Source organism: Muntiacus reevesi, chromosome 4 (assembly GCF_963930625.1).
Source record: "Muntiacus reevesi chromosome 4, mMunRee1.1, whole genome shotgun sequence".
NCBI lineage: Eukaryota > Metazoa > Chordata > Mammalia > Artiodactyla > Cervidae > Muntiacus > Muntiacus reevesi.
This window is the reverse complement of record NC_089252.1, coordinates 142,537,399-142,559,426: the sequence shown is the minus strand read 5'-3', so window position 1 is coordinate 142,559,426 and position 22,028 is coordinate 142,537,399. Positions and strand designations below refer to the sequence as shown.

General features: G+C 41.5%; 2 pseudogenes; one reads left to right on the top strand and one right to left on the bottom strand.

Annotated features, from left to right (window-relative positions):
- LOC136167520 (large ribosomal subunit protein uL22-like) overlaps positions 1–22,028 on the bottom strand; it is a 146,884-nt pseudogene that overhangs the window by 108,521 nt on the left and 16,335 nt on the right.
- LOC136168070 (U6 spliceosomal RNA) lies at positions 16,829–16,927 on the top strand (annotated as a pseudogene).

The following is a 22,028-nucleotide window of genomic DNA, read 5'->3' as shown; positions in this document are numbered from 1 at the left end:
GATTGAAGACTGGAGGAGGAGGGGACAACAGAGGATAAGATGGTTGGATGGCATCACTGACTCAATGGACATGAGTTTGAGCAAACTTCAGAGATGGTGAAGAACAAGGAAGCCTGGTGTGCTGTAGTCCATGGGGTTGCAAAGAGTCAGTCACAACAACTGAGTAACAGATTGAAGGGTAATCGCAACATTGTGTTGGTTTCTGCCATACATCCATTTGGATCAGCCATAGGTGTACATGTGTACCCTCTCTCTTGAGCCTCCCTCCCACCTCCCACCCCATCCCACCCCTCTAGGTTGTCACAGAGCCCTGGTTTGAGTTTACTCAAGGAAACTCAAATACAGGAAATTCCCACTGTCTATACTGTCTATTTTATGCATGTTACTGTATATGTTTCCATGCAACTCTCTCTGTTTGTCCCTTCCTCTCCTTCTTAGCACCTCCCCCAACCCTCCCCCACCCCCTGTCCATAAGTCTGGAAAAGTGCACTTCTTTCCTGGAGAATCGTATCAAATTAGGTGAGAGGGCTGTTGGGCAAAGAGTCTCTTTTTGGTGCCTCAACTTCTGCTCCCCTCCTGCAGCTCTCCTTGGCTAGAATCAATTTGGCATTGAATCTGCCTGTTGATTTTAAGAGAATTGGGAATAGAGCTGGGATGAAGAAGTTAGCTTCCTCCTGGGAATAATGCAGAGACTCGAGTTCTCCCTTGAGGACCTAAGTTTAAATCTAGAGGGTTGAGTGAGAAATAAGGCCATTTGTGGCCGCCTAACACTGGGCATTTGAAAATGGACATTTTCTCATCATCCTTCTTTTCCTTTAAAAAATATAATGTAGCTTGGAAGAATATGATTATCCTTAAACATTTTATTTTTTAATTAAAGAGGGTTCATTATGCTACCCGTCTCATCTCGTCCCAGAGGAGAGAAACTCTGTGTTCAGCAGTTTGCTAAGAAATAATTATAGGTTCAGATCTTCCCCAGGCCCCGAAATTCAATTAAAATTTTTTTGTTTTAAGTTGCTTGCAGTCACATGGTATGTATGTGTGGATGTGGATGAGTGTGTGTGTGCGCGTGTGCACGTGCACACACATGCCCCAGTTTTCCTTGTAACTACTCTGGGAATGGGTTCCCAAACGTGAAGTTCCTAAAAGACAGCAATCCCCCCACTGGCAACCCAGTTTCTTGGCTGTTTCTACATGATCTGATATTAACACATAATGCTCTTGTGAAAGCAACCTTTGTTTTTTTGTTAGTTTGTTCGTTTTTGGCTAGAATCACTCTGTCTATCAGTCCCCAATTCCTGGGATATGTCTCTAGCTTATGCTGAATCAGATCAGTGTAAATAAGTGGCTCTCAACCAACACTGTGGATCAGAATCACCTGGGGGAACTTTTAAGCAGTAGTGATGCCTCTTCCCTGATGTATATATTCAGCTGGTGTGGAGTGGGGCCCAGGTATCAGTATTTTTTAAAGGCTCCGTAGGTGCTAATGTACCCCAGTTCGATTCCTGGGTTGGAAAGATCCCCTGGAGAAGAGATAGGCTACTCACTCCAGTATTCTTGGGCTTCCCTTGTGGTTCTGATGGTAAAGAATCCACCTGCAAAGCAGGAGACCCAGGTTTAGTCCCTGGGTCAGGAAGATCCCCTGGAGAAGGCAATAGCTACCTACTCCAGTGTTCTTGACTGGTAAATCCCATGAGCAGAGGAGCCTGGCAGGCTATAGTCCATGGGGTTGCAAGGGTCAGATGTAACTTAGGAACTAAACAATAATAATACAAAGACACACAAACAGGGTCATGGGGCCCAAATTTCATTGCCTACTTGCTCAGCTTACTGTCTAGTTAATTTAAGTAGTGTAAGATAGGGGTAGAGTGGTTACCTGTCACTTTTATACAGACTCCGAGTTATATTTAAACTTGGGGTGGAAACAGGATTCCATGGTTCGCCCCTGCACCGCCTCTTTCCTCATCCCAAGAGGGGGAGCAGTTCTGTTGTAGGACTGCCCCTGTTTACATAAAAAAATTATTAGGGAGGATAGTGTATAGATGACTCTTCTTGTAAGAACATCCCAGGAAATGGGGCAGTATTAACATTTATGGGTTCATTCAGGCCGCGATTGACCTTTTCCCTAGTTTACAGAAAGGAGCTAAAAATTCCCAGGCCTTAGGGCACAAGACCTCCTGGCAGCAGAAATATGGAAATAGGGAGGCAGGGCTATGTGAGGCCAGATTCTCCCCAGATAATTAACCAAAATAGACATGTCTAATAGAAATCTAATAAATAAATTAATAAATAAAAGAACAAGAATGTACTTATGAATCCTGATATATCTCAGCATATAAACATATATAGGTTTCTGCATATTAGTAGCTTACACAATATGTGTGTTTGCAGATTTAAATAGAGTGGTATATAAATATTTTTATATAACTACAGCAACCTTGTGGAGGGTGGAGGTAATTACGCAGATAGCTCAGGTATGTTTTTTGAAAATTGTAACCATTTTTATATTTGACTGAAAATTTCACTGTTATCCTGATGTTCACAAGTATTTAGACTTATAAATTATATATGTATTTTCTAGTTTGCCTACAGATGTTTGTATACATTATACATAGAATAGATTAGGATATATATATATTATATATACATATATGCTATTTTTCAGAGAGAGGGTTCTGAACCAGTGTAGATAGCCAAAGTGAGCAGTTCAAACTCAAGTAATCTACACTGGGGCTTAAATAAACTGCATTTACTAATTATATGAATTCAGTTCTAAAATCTTCACATACTTGGTGCTACGTAGATACAGGCCCTACAAATTTGAACCAGTTGAATGCGCAAGTGTGTGATGAATAGTTAAGGACCTACTGGTTCCAATTTGCATTATCCACCCTCTTGAAGGGAGGAAGAATAGAAAACTATCCAAGAAAAAGCTAAGAGAAAGAAATTCAATTTGTCTTTGTGATGAAGTCAGATTATTTTCTCTCACTCTTTGTCCTGCTCTCTCACACACAGGCATGCATGCATACACACATCTACACACTCACTCTTTTTATTAAACTGATGCTAATTTCTTTCTGGGCTGGACTGACAGCAGCTTGATGGTCCGTGGAGGGGAGTAAGCAAAACAAGGCTATCTCCAGATACAAGAACAGACCAGTGCACACAAGCCACAGCTATGGAGATGTGCGTTAGACCCAAAATGGCTTGGTTGAGAAATTGTTTACAAACCACTACCAAATATTTTATCAGATTTCTGTGACACTTCTGTCATCCTCCCTGGTTACATGGAGATCTTTCTTGTTCTTTCAAGTGTCTGAGGTCTTCTGGCAGTGTTAAGTAGGTATTCTGTGAGAATCGTTCTGCATGTAGAAAATGTACTTTTTGTGATGTATTTGTGGGAGGAGCTCCATGTTCTTCTACTCCACCATCTATTTTTTTTTTTTAATTTATTTATTCGGCTACGTGGGGTCTTAGTTTGTTTCTCTCCAGTTGTGGTGTACAGGCTTAGTTGCCCTGCAACATGTGAAATCTTAGTCCCCCAACCAGGGATCAAACCTGCCTCCCCTGAATTGCAAGGTGAATTCTTAACCACAGGACCACCAGGTAAGTCCCTACTTTACTATCTTGATTCTGAGCTTCTCTGACATTCCTACTTATCTCCCAGTCTGATTCTGTATCTGAAACTGGAACAGATATTGGAATTGCGTCCCCCAAGTCCGCCTCCAAGAGCTGGGTCTCAGGGTCACACCATGGACAATGGAGCGGGAAGAAGGTCACTGCTACCATCTCCCCATCCCCTGTGCATAGTCCAGGCTGAGCTGACTATGGAGGCTCCCAAGACCCCACTTTACATCATTTGTGATGGTTTTTTTATGAAAAATTATATAAATGAGTTTTGTTAATATTCTCCTCTCTCTGGATTGGCTTAACAACAACTTAGTTTTAAATATGCACCTCATTCTCCTAGTTGCATCTTTTATCTTGTTTGCAAAACCAAAATGAAGCATGGGAGAAGAAAACAACTCTGCCTTGGAGAAAGACTACCCTGTTTGAACCCAAGATTGACTACTCAGGGATGAAATAAAATAAAAGAGAGTTTTCTGAATTGTTCAGTTTTAAACATCCCACCTTGTTAAATACATTCAACATTAAACCAACTTCTGTTGTTTTACTTGAGTCAAATCTCTAGTTGAGAATGGGCCTGCAGGAAGAAGAAGTGGAAGTACTCTGTTAGGTACCTAGATGCTGTTCTATTTCATCCATATTCCTGGTGATGCCATTTAATCACAGGGTGGATATACCAGCTTTCCAGTTCTCGCTTGGGATATATGTGCCTATATACTACCTAGATCTGTGACAGCAGAACTAAGTGGGCCAAGGAGGATAGGACCAGCATCTCATCTACTCATTCAGCAAAGATTTATTGAGCCCCTACTAAGTGTTGGGAACTGCATGAGGTTCTGGTGTAAAGACAACAAGATCTTGTCTATGAGGTCCTCACGGTACATATTTGTGGAAGAAATGGACATATTCGCAAATAGGTATAATACAATGAAAAAAGTAACACGAGAGTATTATAAAAGCACAAAGGAGAGGTGATATCTAACCTGCTCTTTGGGGTGGAGGATGGACTCTCAATGAGCGGAAGATGAGAGCCAGAACTTTATTGTCGTACATTCTAGTCCTTAGTATGATACTCTGCTTGTTGAATGAATTGGTCAAGTCTCTGGAATTGCAGTGGCAGAAGCACTGGAATAGGAGTCTGGAGGTCTGGGTTCTGGATCAGGCTCCATGATTGCAGTTTGTGACTTGGCCCCGCTGCTGGTTGTCAAGATGAAATCGGGGCAAGATCCTGGGCCAGTGCCAGACCTCTGCTTCCTTGGTTAATTAAATGCACTGTCCCTCCTCTCTATCTGTGTCACCCAGAAGAAATAAAACCAAAGTTTTCTTCTCTAATCCACTCATATAATAGTCATCGGCTCACTCGTGCTCAGTCGTGTCCTACTCTTTGCAGCCCCATGGACTCTAGTGCGCCAGGCACTCCGTCCATGGAATTTTTCAGACAAGAATACTAGAGTGGGCTGCTATGCCCTCCTTCAGAGGATCTCCCTGACCCAGGAATCAAACCCATGTCTTCTGCACTGGCAGGCGGATTCTTTGCCATTGAGTCTTCTGGGAAGCCACCAGCTCTGTCTAACTCTGTCCTATCCCAACTTTCTGTGAAATCTTTAAGAAAGTATTTCAAAGTTATCTGGAAGAGTATTTATAACTTGAGACAGTTTTTTACAAAAGTTAGGACAGGTTGACTAATGCTGAGGAGGCTGGAATGCCGAGAAAGTGAAATAATAGGAAAGAACCCATTGGGTTTACTTTGGCCAGTGCTAACCAGCAGTTTAAAGCCACCCTAGGGACTTTCGTGGCAATTCAGTGGTCAGGACTCTGCGCTTTCTCTGCTGAGGGCCCAGATTCAATCCCTGGTCAGGGTACTAAGACCCTGCAAGCCCCACAGTGTGGCCAGAAAGAAAAGAAAAGAAAACTACCCTTAACTTAGAGCAGTGGGACAGCAAGCAGGGACCAGGGTCTGTATCGTGTTCTACAAGGAAGACTGTTTCTCTTGTCCTGGCCTGATTGGAACAGGAGGCCTCACATCCCTGCTGATCCTGTTGCCTCTTCCTTCCCCTGACCTTAGGCTGAAGGGAGGAAATAAAACCAAATGTTGGGTTATAATCAAACAACTCCATGTTAAAAGCTGAAGGGCCTAACCCTTCTCACAGAATTCATTTGCTCTTTGCCTCTAGAACACTCAGGTGCTTGCTTGCCTGTTTTGTCTTCTGCAAAATGGGTACAGCAATTCCTGCCCTATTTACTATTCAGTGTACTTTACTTTGACGGTACTTCTCATAGTTTGTAACTTGTAGTTGATTAAGATCTGTCTTCCTCACTTGAAAGGCTTATTCAGGAAGACAAGAACTGTGTTTATTTCCCTCTCCGTTTAATTCCCGGAATCTAGTTCAGTGCTTCTATGCACTGGCCAGTCACCCAATAAATACATTTGAATAAATGAATGAATGAATGGCATTGTCAGGATTAAGATGAACTATTTGAAATACTTCAAAAAAATGTACAGGTGAAAAGAGTGTAAAGCATTGTTTCTAGTTAACTAGATCATAAATTTCTTGAATTTAGGAACCAAATCTTACACCCTTTAAAAAATGTATTTATTTACTTATTGCTTATTTATTTTGGAGTCTTGGTTGCTGTGCTCGGGCTTTCTCTAGTTGTGGTTAGCTGGGGCTGCTCTAGTTGCAGTGCAAGGGCTTCTTGTTGTGGTAGCTTCTCTTGTTTTGGAACACAGGCTTTAGGGTCCACAAGGTTCACTGCCCCGTGGCATACAGGATCTTCCTGGACCAGGGAACGAACATGTGTCCCCTTCATTGGTAGGCAGATTCTTAACCACTGGACTACCTGGGAAGTCACAAGTCTTATACTGTCTATTTCCCATTCAACCTAGCAGAGTAGGTGCTCTGTAAATAATTATGCCCATCACTATAGTATTTAAAAGAAAATTATAATACTTGAATAAACAATACAAAAGTGAATTTAATAAAGACAATTCCACTTATAATAGCATTAAAATAATAAAATGCTTAGGAATAAATTTCATAAAAGAATTGAAAAATTTATACTCTGAAAACTACAAAGCACTGTTGAAACTTAATTAAAGAAAACCTAAATAAATGTAAAAACATCCCCATTTCATGGCAATACTTCCCAAATTTATCTACATATTCGATATAATGCCTACAACAGAATCTCATTTCACTTTTTAGTAGAAACTGACAAGCTAATCCCAGAATTCGTATAGAAACCAAAGGGACCCAGAAGAACCCAAACAATCTTGAACAAGAAGAACAAGGATGGAAGACTCACATTTATTGATTTTTAAACATTCAAAAATAGTACAGTAATCAAGACAGTACAGTATTGGCACAAAGAAAAACATATAGATCAATGAAATAGAATAATTGTTCAGGAATAAAACTTCACATTTATGGTCAATTGATTTTTGACACTGGGCCTAGAAAATTCGATAGAAGAAGGATAGACTTTTCAAGTGGTGCTGGGACAACTGGACAGCCATGTGCAAGAAAATTAAATTGGATTCCTACTTCACACAATATGCAAAACTAACTCAAAGTGGATGAAAGACCTAAATGTAAGAGTTAAAAATGTGGAACTCTTTAAAAAAAATACATAGGTGTAAATCTTCATGACTTTGAATTAGGTAATGATTTCTTAGATAAAGGCACCATAAGAGAAATACATAAATGGACTTCATCAAAATTAAATACTTTTTGCTTCAAAGGATACCTGAGGAAAGTGAAAAGATAATTCACAGAATAAGAGACTATATTTGCAAATCATTTATCTGATTAGAGATTTGTATCTAGAATATATAAAGAATTCTCATGGCTCAAAAATAAAACAAGTAGCCCAAATGAGTAAAGGATATGAATAGGCATTTCTGCAAAGAAGAAATACATGCCAATAAGCCCATGAAAATATGCTCAGTGTCGTTAACTATCAAAGAAATGCAGATCAAAACCACTAGAATGGCTATAATAATAAAAAATAATATATTAATAATAAGTGTTGCTGAAGGCTGGATAAACTTTAACCCTGGCTGGTAGAAATATAAAATGATACATCTGCTTTGCAAACAGTCTGGTGGTTTTTGAAAATTGCTAAACCTAGAATTACCATATGACCCAGCAGCTCTATTCCTAAGTAAATACCCAAGAGAAATGAAAACATATGTCATATAAAATGTGTATATGAACTTCCATAGCAGAATGAACTTTCATAATAGCTGAAAAGTGGAAACAACTCAAATATCCATCAACAACTGGATAAATAAGATGTGGAATATTCACAAAATGCAATTATTCGGCAATAAAAAAGAAATAAACTGATCCACGCCACAGCATGGATAAATCTTGAGAATATTATGCTAAAAGAAAGATGTCAGTCACAAAAGACCACATATCATATGATTCCATTTATGTGAAGTGTTAAAAGTAGGTGAATCTATGAAGTGAGAGAGTAGATGTGATTTCCCAGAGCTAGGATTCTTGGGGTAGGGGATGGGAGACAAGAGCTATTAGATTTCCTTTTGAGGTGATGAAAATATTCTAAAATTGATTGTGATGATGGTTGCACAGCCCTGTGAGTATATTAAAAGCATTGAACAGTAGACACTTTAAATAGGTGAATCATATAGTATATGAATTATATCTCAATAAAGCTTTTATTGAACAAAGAAAATTATAATACAGTGCCTGCCCTTAGGGAACCTACAAGCTAACTGATTTTTTTGTTGTTGTTGTTCTTCATCTTAAAAACCCTGGCCACTCCATTTTGAAAGTTTGTTAATTTATTGTCTGTTGGCTACTGTAAACTTAGTGCTTTGGAGTTCAGGGTAAAGGTGCAGGAAAGGCAGAGGAGGAAAAAGGACAGAGAATAAGGGCTAAAGGGAACCCAAGGAGTGAAGTCTTTGGAGAAGAGGCTTGGGAGGCCTGTTCAGTCTCCTAGCCTATCTAATAGGTAAGAACCATGCCTTCAAGACTCCAAATATGAATATCTTTGACTGAGGGTTCCAGTTTTGGTTATGGTATTTGGAACTGAGTTGTCTCAACCACCTTCTTCTGGTGCAAATGACACTAAAAATATGAAATATCGAACTTGTATCCTCCTCTAGTCTCCCACATTGGCCTGAAGATCTGGATAATTGTTGGGTGTGGGAAGAAAGCCACGGAGAACTTGTCTCCATCTGGAGAGTGGCAAGGTGAGAAAGAGCTGGGGAATGACTCAAGAAGATTGGAGTCTAGGAACAAAAGACTCTGCATAAGTATGTAAGTATATAATGGGAAGGAACTTGGACATCTTGATGACTAAATTGACTCCTACTATGCTCCAGTTCCTGGAGGAGGGTAGAGCAATCCACTCCAGTATTCTTGCCTGGAGAATCCCATGGATAGAGGAGCCTCGCAGGCTACAGTCCATGGGGTCGTAAAGAGTCAGACACGACTGAAGCTACTTAGCATGCACACACATACTGTAGTTTTGATTCTAGTCTTGGTTCCCTTCATTTTTCAAGAATCCCAATTTCAGTTATCTTCACACCCATTTGTTCTAAACAACAGCCTGTCTTTTTTTAAAACTTTTTATTTTATATTGAAGTATAGCCAATTAACAATGTTGTGATAGTTTCTGGAGCATAGCAAAGGGACTCAGCCATATATATACATGTATCCATTCTCCCCCAAACTCCTCCCCCATCCAGAACAGAGCCTATCTTGACAGAAGGAAGGGGTGGGGGCAGGTTTGGGGGCAGAGAGATATGGCAGGGGGAGAAAAGACTTAATTGCTGGTCTTCAGGAAACAGTCTGATGAGAAAAATGCTAGTGAGCGCTTGGACTTAAGAAGTAAAGAATCAACAAATAGAAAGACTTTCCTTATTTGAAAAAACAAACAAACAAAAAAACACCTTTCTGAATGAGAAATGTTGAGCGAGATTTTAAAGGAAGTTCCGAGTGTGGACTGCAGATGCATTCATTCCCGTGATGCTGGGCCCCCACCGCAGGAATAACTCCCCTCAGCACTGGTTAACTGAGGCCCTTTGCCTGCTTATGGTGAGTGATTTGCTGCGTGATTTCAGTGATAGCTGAAATCTAGGCAAGGGGTGACTGAGCGGATGAGGGGGCTCTTGTGACCCCACTATCCTAGCTTTGGTTTAGGGCTTGAGTGGGGAATTCAGTGCGTTTGCCTTTAAGGGGAGCAGAAAAGGAGAGTAGGGAGCCCTTGCTGTCGCGTGGGTTAGCTACACAAAAACAGACGTGTGTTCTTCTCTCTGGCCAGCCCATTCTCTGCTCTTCTTATCCCAACTTGCCTAATTGATACCTTGGCCGATGGTGTCATTAACAATGCTTGAATAATAGCCTGACCTGCTGATTTCAAAATGGGAGAGGTGATTAATATGTCGGAAATCCAGCGAAGGGGAGCAGGGAAGGGGATGTCCCGAGCAATAAAACATGGGAGAGATGTCCTTCTGTGTCCCCGTTGCCCACCTTTCGTTCTTTGACCTCGGGGAAGAACTTGGAGATAGAGTCTGACTTCCAGTTTTTTGGTTTGCTGATCCCCCTCTATTTCTCCTCCCCTACCTCCCCCAACAGCACACGTTCTGACACCTACAAGCTCGTTACATGATGATGACCTATATTTTTATCTTTTTTATGAGCATCAAACACACATCGTCTTGCAAGCACTTGTGTTTTTTTTCTTTCCCCTATTGACGTGTGAGTGCCTTTGATGGTAATTTATTGTAGGGTTGAGCAGCCAGGTATTAATTGTACCCTAAAATTGCTTACCATTTTGATGCCTCCAAACCATCCCAAAGTGTACCTTTTTCCTACAAGAAGGGTGTGGGGCAGCCCCCTTTTAACTGTCTTCTGTGGTAGAATACAGAGCTTAGAGAAAACATGCAGGAGGACTTCCTCGGCTGGGTTTCAGGGACGCCTTGTCCCCAGCTTCTAATTGCAGTTGGATTGTATGAACATTTGGTTCTACTCAACAAAACTTCTCTTCATGGCTTACGTCAACATGGCTTCACTGGTTGCACAGAATGGTCAATGAGCAGTTTCTACTCTGATATCAGGCTCTTCAGGAAATTCCCATTGTGGCTACTTGCTTCTGTGAATTCAGATGGGATTGGAAGCAAGAATGTTGTACTTTAACCTATGGGGCCTGGGCTATGAGAGGCAGTTAACCCCAAGCAATGCAATCCTTCTGAAGTCATTCTGTAATAACCTGTAACTCCTACACCTGACCACTCCTTCACCTGATTTAGGGATGACCAGGGGGAGCAGAGGATGAAGAGTATAATTTTAGCCTAAGCAGAACTCCATTCTTAAGTATAATTTGAATTTGGGCCCCATAGTCTTCTTTGCCCCCACTTCACTTTGTCCCTCAGTACAATAAACAGCATCATATCCTAGGACACTCAGATTCATTACAGGAGGATGAGTCAATGTCAGAACAACTAGGAATGTAACCCACGTCTTGTGGAAGTATTAAATATAAAGGGAAAATGAAGACTGAAATTCCTACCTCCCTTTCTGGCGAGACCAGTGTAACATCCAGCGTTGACCTAGGTTCTGTGCTGGAAACTGGTCTACCTGTGGACTGAGTCCCTGTCGGCTCATGTTACAGACTGTCCATTCCAGCTGAGTTCATTTGTTCTCTCTCTCCCACACATGACACTCACCACATGTACTTGCTGGTACTTGCCTTCAAACATTTTGACAGGCCAGTTTCCTCTTTCTTCAACCTTAGTACTGTTTCTCTGTCCTCTCTGTTCAACCCTGTCCCTTTCCTCCTTGTTGCCAGGTTCTAAAAGTCTCTTCTACAGTAGTGTTAGTCGCTCCAGTTACGTCTGACTCTTTGAGACCCTGTGGACTGTATCCCACCAGGATCCTCTGTCCAAGGGATTCTCCAGGCAAGAATACTGGAGTGGGTTGCCATGCCCTTCTCCAGGGGATAAAGCTGCTTTAATTGGCCTTACCTGACTCCTAGGACTCCACTGTTTCTCAGGTCCTCAACATTATGTTATTTGCACTTAGCCTTTTGCCCTATTGGCTCCCTACATCCATAAAGGAACTTTTTGTGGCCGTCTGAATGAGCCTCCTGACCGAGAGAAAAACTAATCCTACCAGCTTCTTAGGTGAATAAAAATCTCTCTTCTGTGGAAGGCCTCCCAAAGAAGGAGACTGTACATGTTTCCTTGGCCTCCAGTTTTTACTTCCAGTGGAGCCGGATAGATGCAGATGAACTTGATAAAGACAGTAGCTTCTTTGGTGGAGTCCATGAGAAATGCTATTTTCCTTATGATAACTTAAAGATTGTTCATTCTCAAACTTCAGAAATGGAGTCAGTTACCTGGTTATTTTGAAGAAATATGGAGCATCACTTGTGATTACCTGGTTCTCCATTACATACAGAATAAAGTCCAGATTCCATTGCTTGATCTTCAGAGTCTTCCATATTGACACTGCCTGTATTTATCTCTATGCTCCTTTATGTAACCTAGACTACAACTTCATGGGTCTTGAGGTTCTTGAACTTATTCTATGCTCTTCAGCTTCCACAATTTGCACATATTGTTCTTTTGTCTGGAATGCCATCCTTTCCCTTATTGACTTATCAAGGTCCTATCCTTCGTTTTAGCTGAACTTAAAATCTTCTCCTGTAAGAATACTTCTTAGATCTCTCAAGTGACCACTATTTCTCTCTCTCCTCCAACTAGAATGTCACATTATTTTGAACCTCTGTAATAGCACTGTTTTGTACTGGAAAAATGTATATATATATACACATATATACATATATATACACATATGTATACATATACATGTGTATACATATATACATATACACATGTATACATATAAACACATATATGCATGTGTATACACATATATATACATATATACACATATATATTATATAACCTATATCATATATTTATATGTCTCTTTTACTAGATTGTAAACTTCTGGAAGGTAGAAATTGTGTATTTTTGGACTTTGTATCCCTTCCTATGTTTCTCATAATGCTTTGGACGGTAGGTACTCAAGAAATATCAGTTAATTGGAAAACAGGGCCTTGTTTTTTGTGTGTGTTTTGTTTTTTCAGCCAAGCAGCATGTGAGATCCAACCAGGGATCAAACCTGCACCCCCTGCATTGAAGTGTGGAGTCTAGTCACTAGACCCCCAGGGAAGTCCCCAGGGCCTTGCTTTTATGTTCATTTTGCTCTTACAGTTCTCCTCTAACCGAGTCACCATTTTGTACTGACCGAATTTGTCTTTGGGTGTTCTTCATCTCTGTCTATAGTAAGAGCTGAGCATCTAAAATAATCTAAGTGCAGTGGAACTGACAGGTTTCAGAGGATCCCAAAAGGAGATCCATCCTTAGACAGTTTCTGGACTGGTTTGAGATTAGCTTTCCTGCGTAGCAAAAGGCATTTGTAGGGATGGCTCTGCCGAGCCACTGGGGAGAAACCAGGATCAAGGGAGAGGAGCCTGAAGGTGAGAAGATACTGATTTCTGGGAAAGGGATCAGTTTAAGGATTTTGTATGTCAGCAAAAAGGGCAGTGTACTTGCTTAGAGGTATTCATTTTACTCCTGGCACCCAGCTTGTTTCTTTTTGCTACAATAATGTTACTGACAGTGCTTTTCCTATCAGGTGCCTAAGGAAGGGCTGACGGCTTTGCTCCGCTGTGCTTGTTGGCAGGAGGTGAAGAACATGATGTTTTGACGGCTCCATATGCTTCCGTTCAGTTCAGTTCAGTTCAGTTGCTCAGTTGTGTCCAACTCTTTGCAACCCCATGAATTGCAGCACGCCAAGCCTCCCTGTCCATCACCAACTCCCGGAGTTTACTCAAACACATGTCCATCGAGTCAATGATGCCATCCAGCCGTCTCATCCTCTGTCGTCCCCTTTTCCTCCTGCCCCCAATCCCTCCCAGCATCAGGGTCTTTTCCAGTGAGTCAACTCTTCGCATGAGGTGGCCAAAGTATTGCAGTTTCAGCTTCAGCATCAGTCCTTCCAATGAGCACCCAGGACTGATCTCCTTTAGGATGGACTGGTTGGATCTCCTGCAGTCCAAGGGACCCTCAAGAGTCTTCTCCAACACCACAGTTCAAAAGCATTAATTCTTCGGCGCTCAGCTTTCTTCACAGCCCAACTCTCACATCCATACATGACCACTGGAAAAACCATAGCCTTGACTAGACAGGCTTTTGTTGGCAAAGTAATGTCTCCACTTTTTAATATGTTATCTAGGTTGGTCATAACTTTCCTTCCAAGGAGTAAGCGTCTTTTAATTTCATGGCTGCAGTCACCATCTGCAGTGATTTTGGAGCCCAGAAAAATAAGGTCTGACATATGCTTAAGAAAAGACAAATCTAACCTCCTGGGTTTCTTGACAATTCTTCCCATTAACTACTCACTTCCACACCATCTTAGGTCTCCCGACTTCAACAAACCCTTTATGTTCTAAGGTTAAACTGTTAGATTGTTTCCATTGCTACCCTCTCTCTTTTCTGAAGGTCTGTATGGGTAATTTCTTCAGCCCTTGTCTTCTGTGTTCAATTCTGTAGTTTCTTTTCTCTTTTTGGCTGAGCTGGGTCTTCATTAGGGGGAACAGGCTCTCTAGTGGCCGGTGAGTGGGCTTAGCCGTTGCCCCCTGCCTCTATAGGTGGGATCTGGTTTCCTGACCAGGAATCGAATCTGCATCCCCTACATTGGAAGGTGAATTCTTTACCACTGGACCCCCAGGGAAGTCCTTGTACCTTCTTTCTTGCCATATCCTGATTTATTTTCTCCTCTTCCTATAGAAAGTCTTCTCTGACAACCTTCCAGAAATGTCCTTAACCTTTCCTAATCCCTCCCAGCCTGGGTGGCAAGACCTCAGCCCAGATCTTTTAATGATGTTCCTATTTCTCTGTGTCCTGTTTTCCATCATCCAGGGAATGCCCCCATATAGATATTACTTGTCTTATTAACTCTGCGTGCACCCATGCAGCCTCCAGTTTCTCCAGTCAGAGAGGTCATTGGCTGGCTTTCTCTTGCTTGGAAAGCCAACCAATATTAACAGGTGACAATGAAGAGAGATTTAGAAGCTGTTGACTTTCTTGACCCCTTTCTTCTTCCCTCGGTCCTTTCTTCCCACCACTCCTTCCTTCCTCAAATGCTGGTTGAACATCTGTTGTGTACTAGGCGCCGTTCTATGTTTCTTCCTGTATATAGCTTATACTCAATGTTCTTTCTGAGTCGTAGTTTAGATACTGGTTTGCTATGGGAAACTACTTAATCAGATGTCCCCAAATAGTGTCAAAATCCTAGAAGTCGCTCATTGAGGACAAAATTAGGATTTCATATTGCTACTCATCATTGGTCTGTCTCTCAGAACTTGATATAGAAATGTTGTTTTATGTCTCATCCTGTGATGAGCAGTTTTAGCATTTACTGAAGAACTCAAAGGATGGAGGTGGTGAGGCTAGATGTGTGCATGCATGCATGCTCAGTCGCTTCAGCTGTGTCTGATTCTTGGGGAGACTAGATAGTCCCCCCAAAAAACAGAAGCCCTACTTCTTGCCTTCACAGAACTTAAACTTTTAACAAATGAGACAGAAAACATTTCTCCCACTGTTATATACAAAGGTACCTATGTGCAACTTATGCAATTAAATATTATTGAAAAACTAAAATGGAGCAAAGAAGTCATCTCAGTTACTTGGTGTTAATAAAGAAAGGCTCTTTGGAGGAAAGGGTTTTGAGCAGCTGGGTTTTGATGGGAGATGTGGGAAATAGAGGCCATGAAGACGACATTCTAGGGGATAGGAGATGATAGTCAATCACAGGCTTAGATGTGGGAATGAGTGGGAATGTGGGAGTTGGTGAGTGGGTTATCTTGGCTGAAGCAGAAGATCTAAGTAGGAAAAATAAAAGGAAATAGGTTCAGTGAGAGATTAGAGTAGATTTGGTGGAGATGATCAACCTAGGTTGATGTGTCTTCCTAGCTGAAGGCAGGGAAATAAATAAAATAGCTTTAGGAGGACTAAAACTTTTATTCTTCCCCTCAGCTTTTGAGAATAGGGTATTAAGGCTTTTAGAACTCTGACTACTATCTGACATAAGGGTTCTGCTAACATGAGGGAAGGAACAAAGACCAAGCATAACATAAGTCCAGGGGTCTGGTTTTTTGTTTTGTTTTGTTTCAAAATATTGCTTAAATTTCAGCTGTAATTTATTTATTCACAAGAACTCTGTTCTTCCCTTTGCTTGGTTCTACTCTGGAATCATAGAATGACTCTACAGAAATGAGCTTACCCAGTCACATGCTTCTTGCATTCTTCAGTTTGTCCATCTCTCCTGTATGAAAAGGCTTCAAGGTAAGGCAAAGAAACTTTCACACCTGCTGTCTGTCCATTGACCTTTGCCTTTCTGGACTGACCCTGCTTGAGGGGAGTAAGTATTCATGGAGAAACTGCCTTTAGATTTAGTCAGAGAGGTATTCTAAATCTGGGTTATGTTAGCTACTAGAAGGGAAGAGCTTTCCTCACAGCTCAGTTGGTAAAGAATCTACCTGCAATGCAGGAGGCCTGGGTTCGATTCCTGGGTCAAGAAGATTCCCTGGAGAAGGAAATGGCAACACACTCCAGCATTCTTGCCTGGAGAATCCCATGGATAGAGGAGCCTGGCAGGCTACAGTCCGTGGGCTTGTAAGAGTTGGACATGACTTAGCGACTAAACCACCACCACAGGGGAAAAGAGTATCGGCTGTAGCTTCCAGGACTTTTATGATATTTTCACCTTGAAGCTCTGCTGGAATTTCCTCTGAAGCAGAAGGAAGGGATGACCACTTTCCATATAATGCTTAAATATGAATGAGGAGAAAAGATATTCTTCTCTTTGATATATTTAGGTTTAAAAGACAAAATACCAAGAAAAGAATTAAATTTTGTGGGGAAAGAAAGACTAGAAACACAAAAGAAAGAAGAACTTCCCAACAAAGTGGGTTATTGAGATGATTGAAAGAAACTGGTGTGTGCTTTGGCAGCATATATACTAAAATTGGAATAAGAGGATTTCCTGGTGGTCCAGTGGTTAAAACTCTGCACTTCTACGGCAGGGGTTCAATCCCTGGTGGGGGAACTAAGAGCCTGCATGCCCAACAGTGGAGCAATACATAAATAAATAAATATTTTAAATTAAAATAAAAGAAATTAGAATAATACTAGAGAAGATTAGCATGGCTCCTATGCAAGAATGACATGCACATTCATGAAGGAAATTTTGTAGTTCCTTTTATCTGAGAAACTAGACGAATTAGGTCAATTACCAACTGCCTGCTTGATTTTGGAGGTGATGAAACAGATGTGGAGACCTCCAAAGTTCTGAAGGCCTAAAACTCAGTGATTTCAGAATAGGAATTAGCCAGAGGAAGCCAGAGGGACTTGAACTCATTTTTCATCTCTCTCTTACCATGGCTGCTTGCCTTTCTGGTTTCTCAAAAAAAAAAATTTTTTTTTTTTTTTGCTTTTCTAATTCAGAGATAGAAAACCTTGAGGAAAATGAAAATGAAGTTTATTCACCTAGATGTGCACATGGAATTTTGTGATCAAGTCTGATATGATTTTCATATCTAGATGATTAATCAAGGTGAATTTTCATATAGATATTGGGTAAAGTCTTTATTCCTGATTTGTGGATTATCCACTTGGTGGGTTTTTGCAGCCTCCATACTTGCACTGCCTTGGGTTTGGCAGAAAGTGTCAGAAAGAACATCAGGGGGACTTCCCTTGTGGCCCAGTGATTGAGAGTCAGCCTTGCAGTGCTGGGAACATGGGTTTGATAATCCCTGGTCAGGTTACTAGGGCTTCCCTGATGGCTCAGCTGGTAAATAATCTACCTGGAATGCGGGAGACCTGGGTTCTATCCCTCGGTTGAGAATATCCCCTGGAGAAGTGAACGGCTACCTACTCCAGTATTCTGACCTGGAGAATTCCCATGGACTGTATAGTCTGTGGGGTCGCAAAGAGTTGGACATGACTGAGCAACTTTCAGGGGAACTAATATCTCACATACTGCAGAGCAATTAGGCCACACAACTGGAGAGTCTGTGCACTGCAACAAAGATTCCTGCATGCCACAACTAAGACCCAAGGCAGCCAAATAAATAAATGAATTTTTAAAGAAAAAGAAAGACCATGAGTTGTAGACACAGATGTTATGCTTGCAAGTGTGTGTATGTGAGCGACTTTGTGTGGGTAAAATTATATGCATTTATTTCACTCACTTTTTTTGGTAACGCTAATTACATTTTGAGCTTATGTATTTATTTGGGAGTCTGTTTAATAGTGGCCTCTACCACTAGATAGTAAGCTTCATGCAAGACTTATATTTATTTCATGCGCCATTTCACACTCAACATTTATCATAGGACTAATCACATAGTAGTCAGTCAACAAATGAAAGAATTCTGTGTGCCTCTACTCTTATCTACTGGTTTGGATAATGAGAAGTGCCTTTCCAGAGGCTGGAAGGATTCTGTACTACAGCAAGTGGAGGAATCGGAGATGAGCCACAGACTGAGATCAGATCTCTCCAGGTGAGGCTGGCAGCCCTAGGGCAGATCCCTTGTTGACATCCTCTGCCCGTCACTGGCTGCATCTTATGGTAAAACCTAGGGCACAGGCCAGGGAGTGATCCAGGGCTGTGGATGGGAGGAGGTGAGTCCTGGGTATCAGAATAGACATCTTATTCCAGCTGCAATTGTTCCAGATGTGGCAGGGTTCCCAGCCCACTGACCTGCTGGGCGCTGGTGGTGGTGGTGGTGGTGGGGTGTTTGTGACATGAGTCAGAGAGGAATGTGGGGTTGGTTGGTTGGGAGTTTTGCTCTATGAGGAGAAGCCGGTTCCCCGTGCCTGTCGGTTCTCTAATGGCATCCCCAGGGCAGAGCCTAGAAACAATCAGTTGAAGAAGACAGAATGAGCAGCCACACTCTTCTGAATCCCCCAGGATGTTGACAGGAGAATTTAATTGGATATTAATGGGCAGAGGACAATCCATAGACCATCAAAGTATCATCGAGTGTTTCAATGGAAAGGATGTTTGAGAGCTCATCTTATCCATACTTCTGCCTTGATCCCACATAAATAAAAATCTCTTCTTCCCTTGAAGACTTTTTTGGCCTATAACATGGAGGCCTTACCAGGGCAGCGGGAGCTTGGTGTAAATTCTCCCAGGTCCCATTTCCTCATCGCCCTGCTAGGACTGAGTGAATGCACCAGATAGATCCTCACATCTACTCCCTACTTCACCCGGCGTGCAGTGGTGGGCCATGGCTGCAGGTGTGGAGAGGCCCTGGTTCTTGGGTCTTACTGGAGAGGGGACCTATGAATCTTGTAAATGTGATGACATCGGCAATGACAGACTCTTCAGCCGCCTGCTAGTCTGTAATTGAAGCCAGGAATTCAGCACACGCTCGGCCACACCCAGCCTTCACGGGTTCCCAGAAGCGGGTTCCTGCACAGCCACCAGGCTGGGAGGACCCTCACTGAACCAATGCTCCCTGACAAGTCCAGGGCCTCACGCTGCCTCCTAAATCCCCAAACCAAGCGATAATCTCTTCCCTCTTGCTATTTCCATCCCCAGTGGTGCCTAAATTGTTCTTGCAAATTATTCCCAGTTGTTAAATTCCCAGTAAATGAGATTCAATCTTTATGATAGCATCACGGGATGTTCTTTCACTTTGATTTAACTGAAAAATTTTGTGTTATAATCAGAGCCTAAAATTGATCAAGCCAGAAAGCATCTACACTGCTTTGAAGCCTCAGGCAAATAGGTTGGGGATTTTTCCTGCTGTTCTCCACCTCTCTCCATAATGAGATGCTTTGTTTCAGTGAATGAATCGGCCTTGATCCAGACTTTCAGACTCTGTGAGAGGACATTTCAACCCTCCCTCTGCCTCTAGGCAGGATTGAATTTAACTCATCCCAGACTGAAGGCTGTCTCTTCTAGACCTTGTTTCAAGATTTCCTCAGTTTTCAGCATCTTCTGGTTGAACATGCACAGCTCTTTGCCTTTGCTGTCTAATTTCAATTTCCTTTGGCAATTTCAACCCATTACATGTCACTGTGAAAAGGGAGATCAAGGGAATGCCCTGGCAGTCCAGTGGTTAGGAGCTGGCACTTCATGCTGGGGGCCTAAGATCCTGTAAGATCACCTGCCATACCCCACCCACCGCCCACCCAAAAAAGGAGATCCAGGTGTCTCTTAGAGTTCTCCAGCTAAAAGTTCTCAGTTCTTTTATAAAGCTTCTCAAATGTTAGTTTATGTTTCATGTCTGTCTTCCTTGTACCAGAAGAGGAAGAGGAAAGTTATTTGAATTTTGCCTCATTACCTGAGCACTGTTGACCTGAACTAGTGGTCCATGTTTTTGTCACTTTGTTATTGTGCCCCACCCCCAATATATCTCATCCTTTCTTTGGACTGAGGCCTCAGATGGAGTTTTCTGTCTGGGATGCCTTTTCCTCTCTCATCATTCCTGACTTTCTGTTACTTTAATGCCCTGTTCCATTTTCTCTCTCTCTGCCTGTCAGTTGCCTTTCCTAAGAGCATTTGTGTTCCCAGTCCTTCTGATTCCCTCTCTCAGTCATGTGAAGAACTTCATTCAGCTGGCTTCAAGATCTGCATTCACTTCACTGTCTTTAATACGAAGTCCAGATGAAAAAAGTCCTGAGGAGCAGACAGGGGACCAGTAACAGAGTATTATAGGGGTGTAGAATAGTACAGAAGTCAAGAACCCCAGGGTTCTAGTGTGGGTAACTCTGGGCAACTCATAACCTTTCTGGCCTTTCAGTTAATTGTTTGGACAGGGAAGTATTGCATTAAGTCATCTCTGAGACCGCTTTAAACTTGAAATATTATGAATTTGTGTTTTCCTTTCCTTCTTGGTCTCCTCCAAAATTATTGACAGAACGCTACAAGCAGGGAGATCAGAGAATAAAAGAAAAATGAATTCAAAGACATGATTGGAACTCACAGAGGAAGAACCATGTGAAGACCAAGGAGAAGATGGCCACTTGCAAGCCAAGGACAGAGGCCTCAGGAGAAGTTAAACCTGCCAACACCAAAAAAAGAAAAAGAAAAAAGGGGGAGCAAGAGAGACACCTAATTAGTAGGGGTTTGAAAAAGCCATTTTAGTGTGTAAGCAGTACTGGTGGTAATGATTGGGAATTTGTAGCAAGGACCAGGGAGGTCAATCTTGTAATATTACAGAAATACATGTGATATGTTTTAGAGGGTAGGGAAGTGGCTATGGCTTAAGCCTTACATCCTTTGTACAGTGACCCTGTAGCCTAGAAATATGCTTATTCTACCTCAGGAAGATGAGCCCACCTTCACTAGAGTCACTAAAAAAGACTACATGTTGTTCTTACTCATTTCTTTCTTAGAAACCCCCAAGTCCTATGTGAGTAAATAAAGACTAGTTCTGTCTGGAGCTAAAAAAAAAAATCTTCATTTTCTAAATGGAACTCAAATTTCTTCTATGATATATTGGCTGTTATGCTTCATAACAATCCCTGTAAAATAAAAGAGCATAAAACCCAGTCATTTATAAGGTTATGTGACTGTGTGTGTGTGTAATTCACGTGATTACTACTGTTGACTAGAAGAGACCTAGAAAATGTCACACTGACCATGTCACTTACCCTAAGCAGAGACAGACTGACATTAGTTTAAATAACTGGGCCACTTAAATATTTTTAAAGTTGATCCCTGAAGAGCTAAAGGAGTTGGGGGAGATGAATATTTATGAAATACCTACTCTATGCTGGGTATTATTAAAGAGTCTTTATATACCATTTTGGCCTAAATATAAGGTGAAGTTGTATCTTCCCAAAATAAGTTCCTAGAAAAGAAGTTGGTTTATATATGAATCCTCATAAAATAAAGTCTCATATTGTAGAATATGTTTTCAATTACTTGAATTTGAAAAATTAGGTTCTTTTTTGGGGAAGACACGTCAGCCAGAAAAAACAACAAACAGCACCCCTCCCCACCAAATAAAAACAGAATCAATGCTACTTTGAATTGCTTATAGAGGCTATTTGATGGAATCTGTTAAAACAGACAAAACAAAACAAAAACTACTTCAATTTCTGGAAACACAACAGGCTAGGTTATTTGAATCAACTTTCCTGCTGAAAACAACTAAAAATGCTAGATGAAATATTTAAAACATCTTAAAAGCATCAAAAAGCTGACAAGATAGTAAGGAATTATCAGGCCAAATTTAATGAAAGGTGAAAATTCAAAGTGGTAAGTGGAATAAAGAGGCAAGTTTTGACCAGAAGATATTTGCTGATTAAGGCAAACTCAACTCTGGTCTCAGAAGTT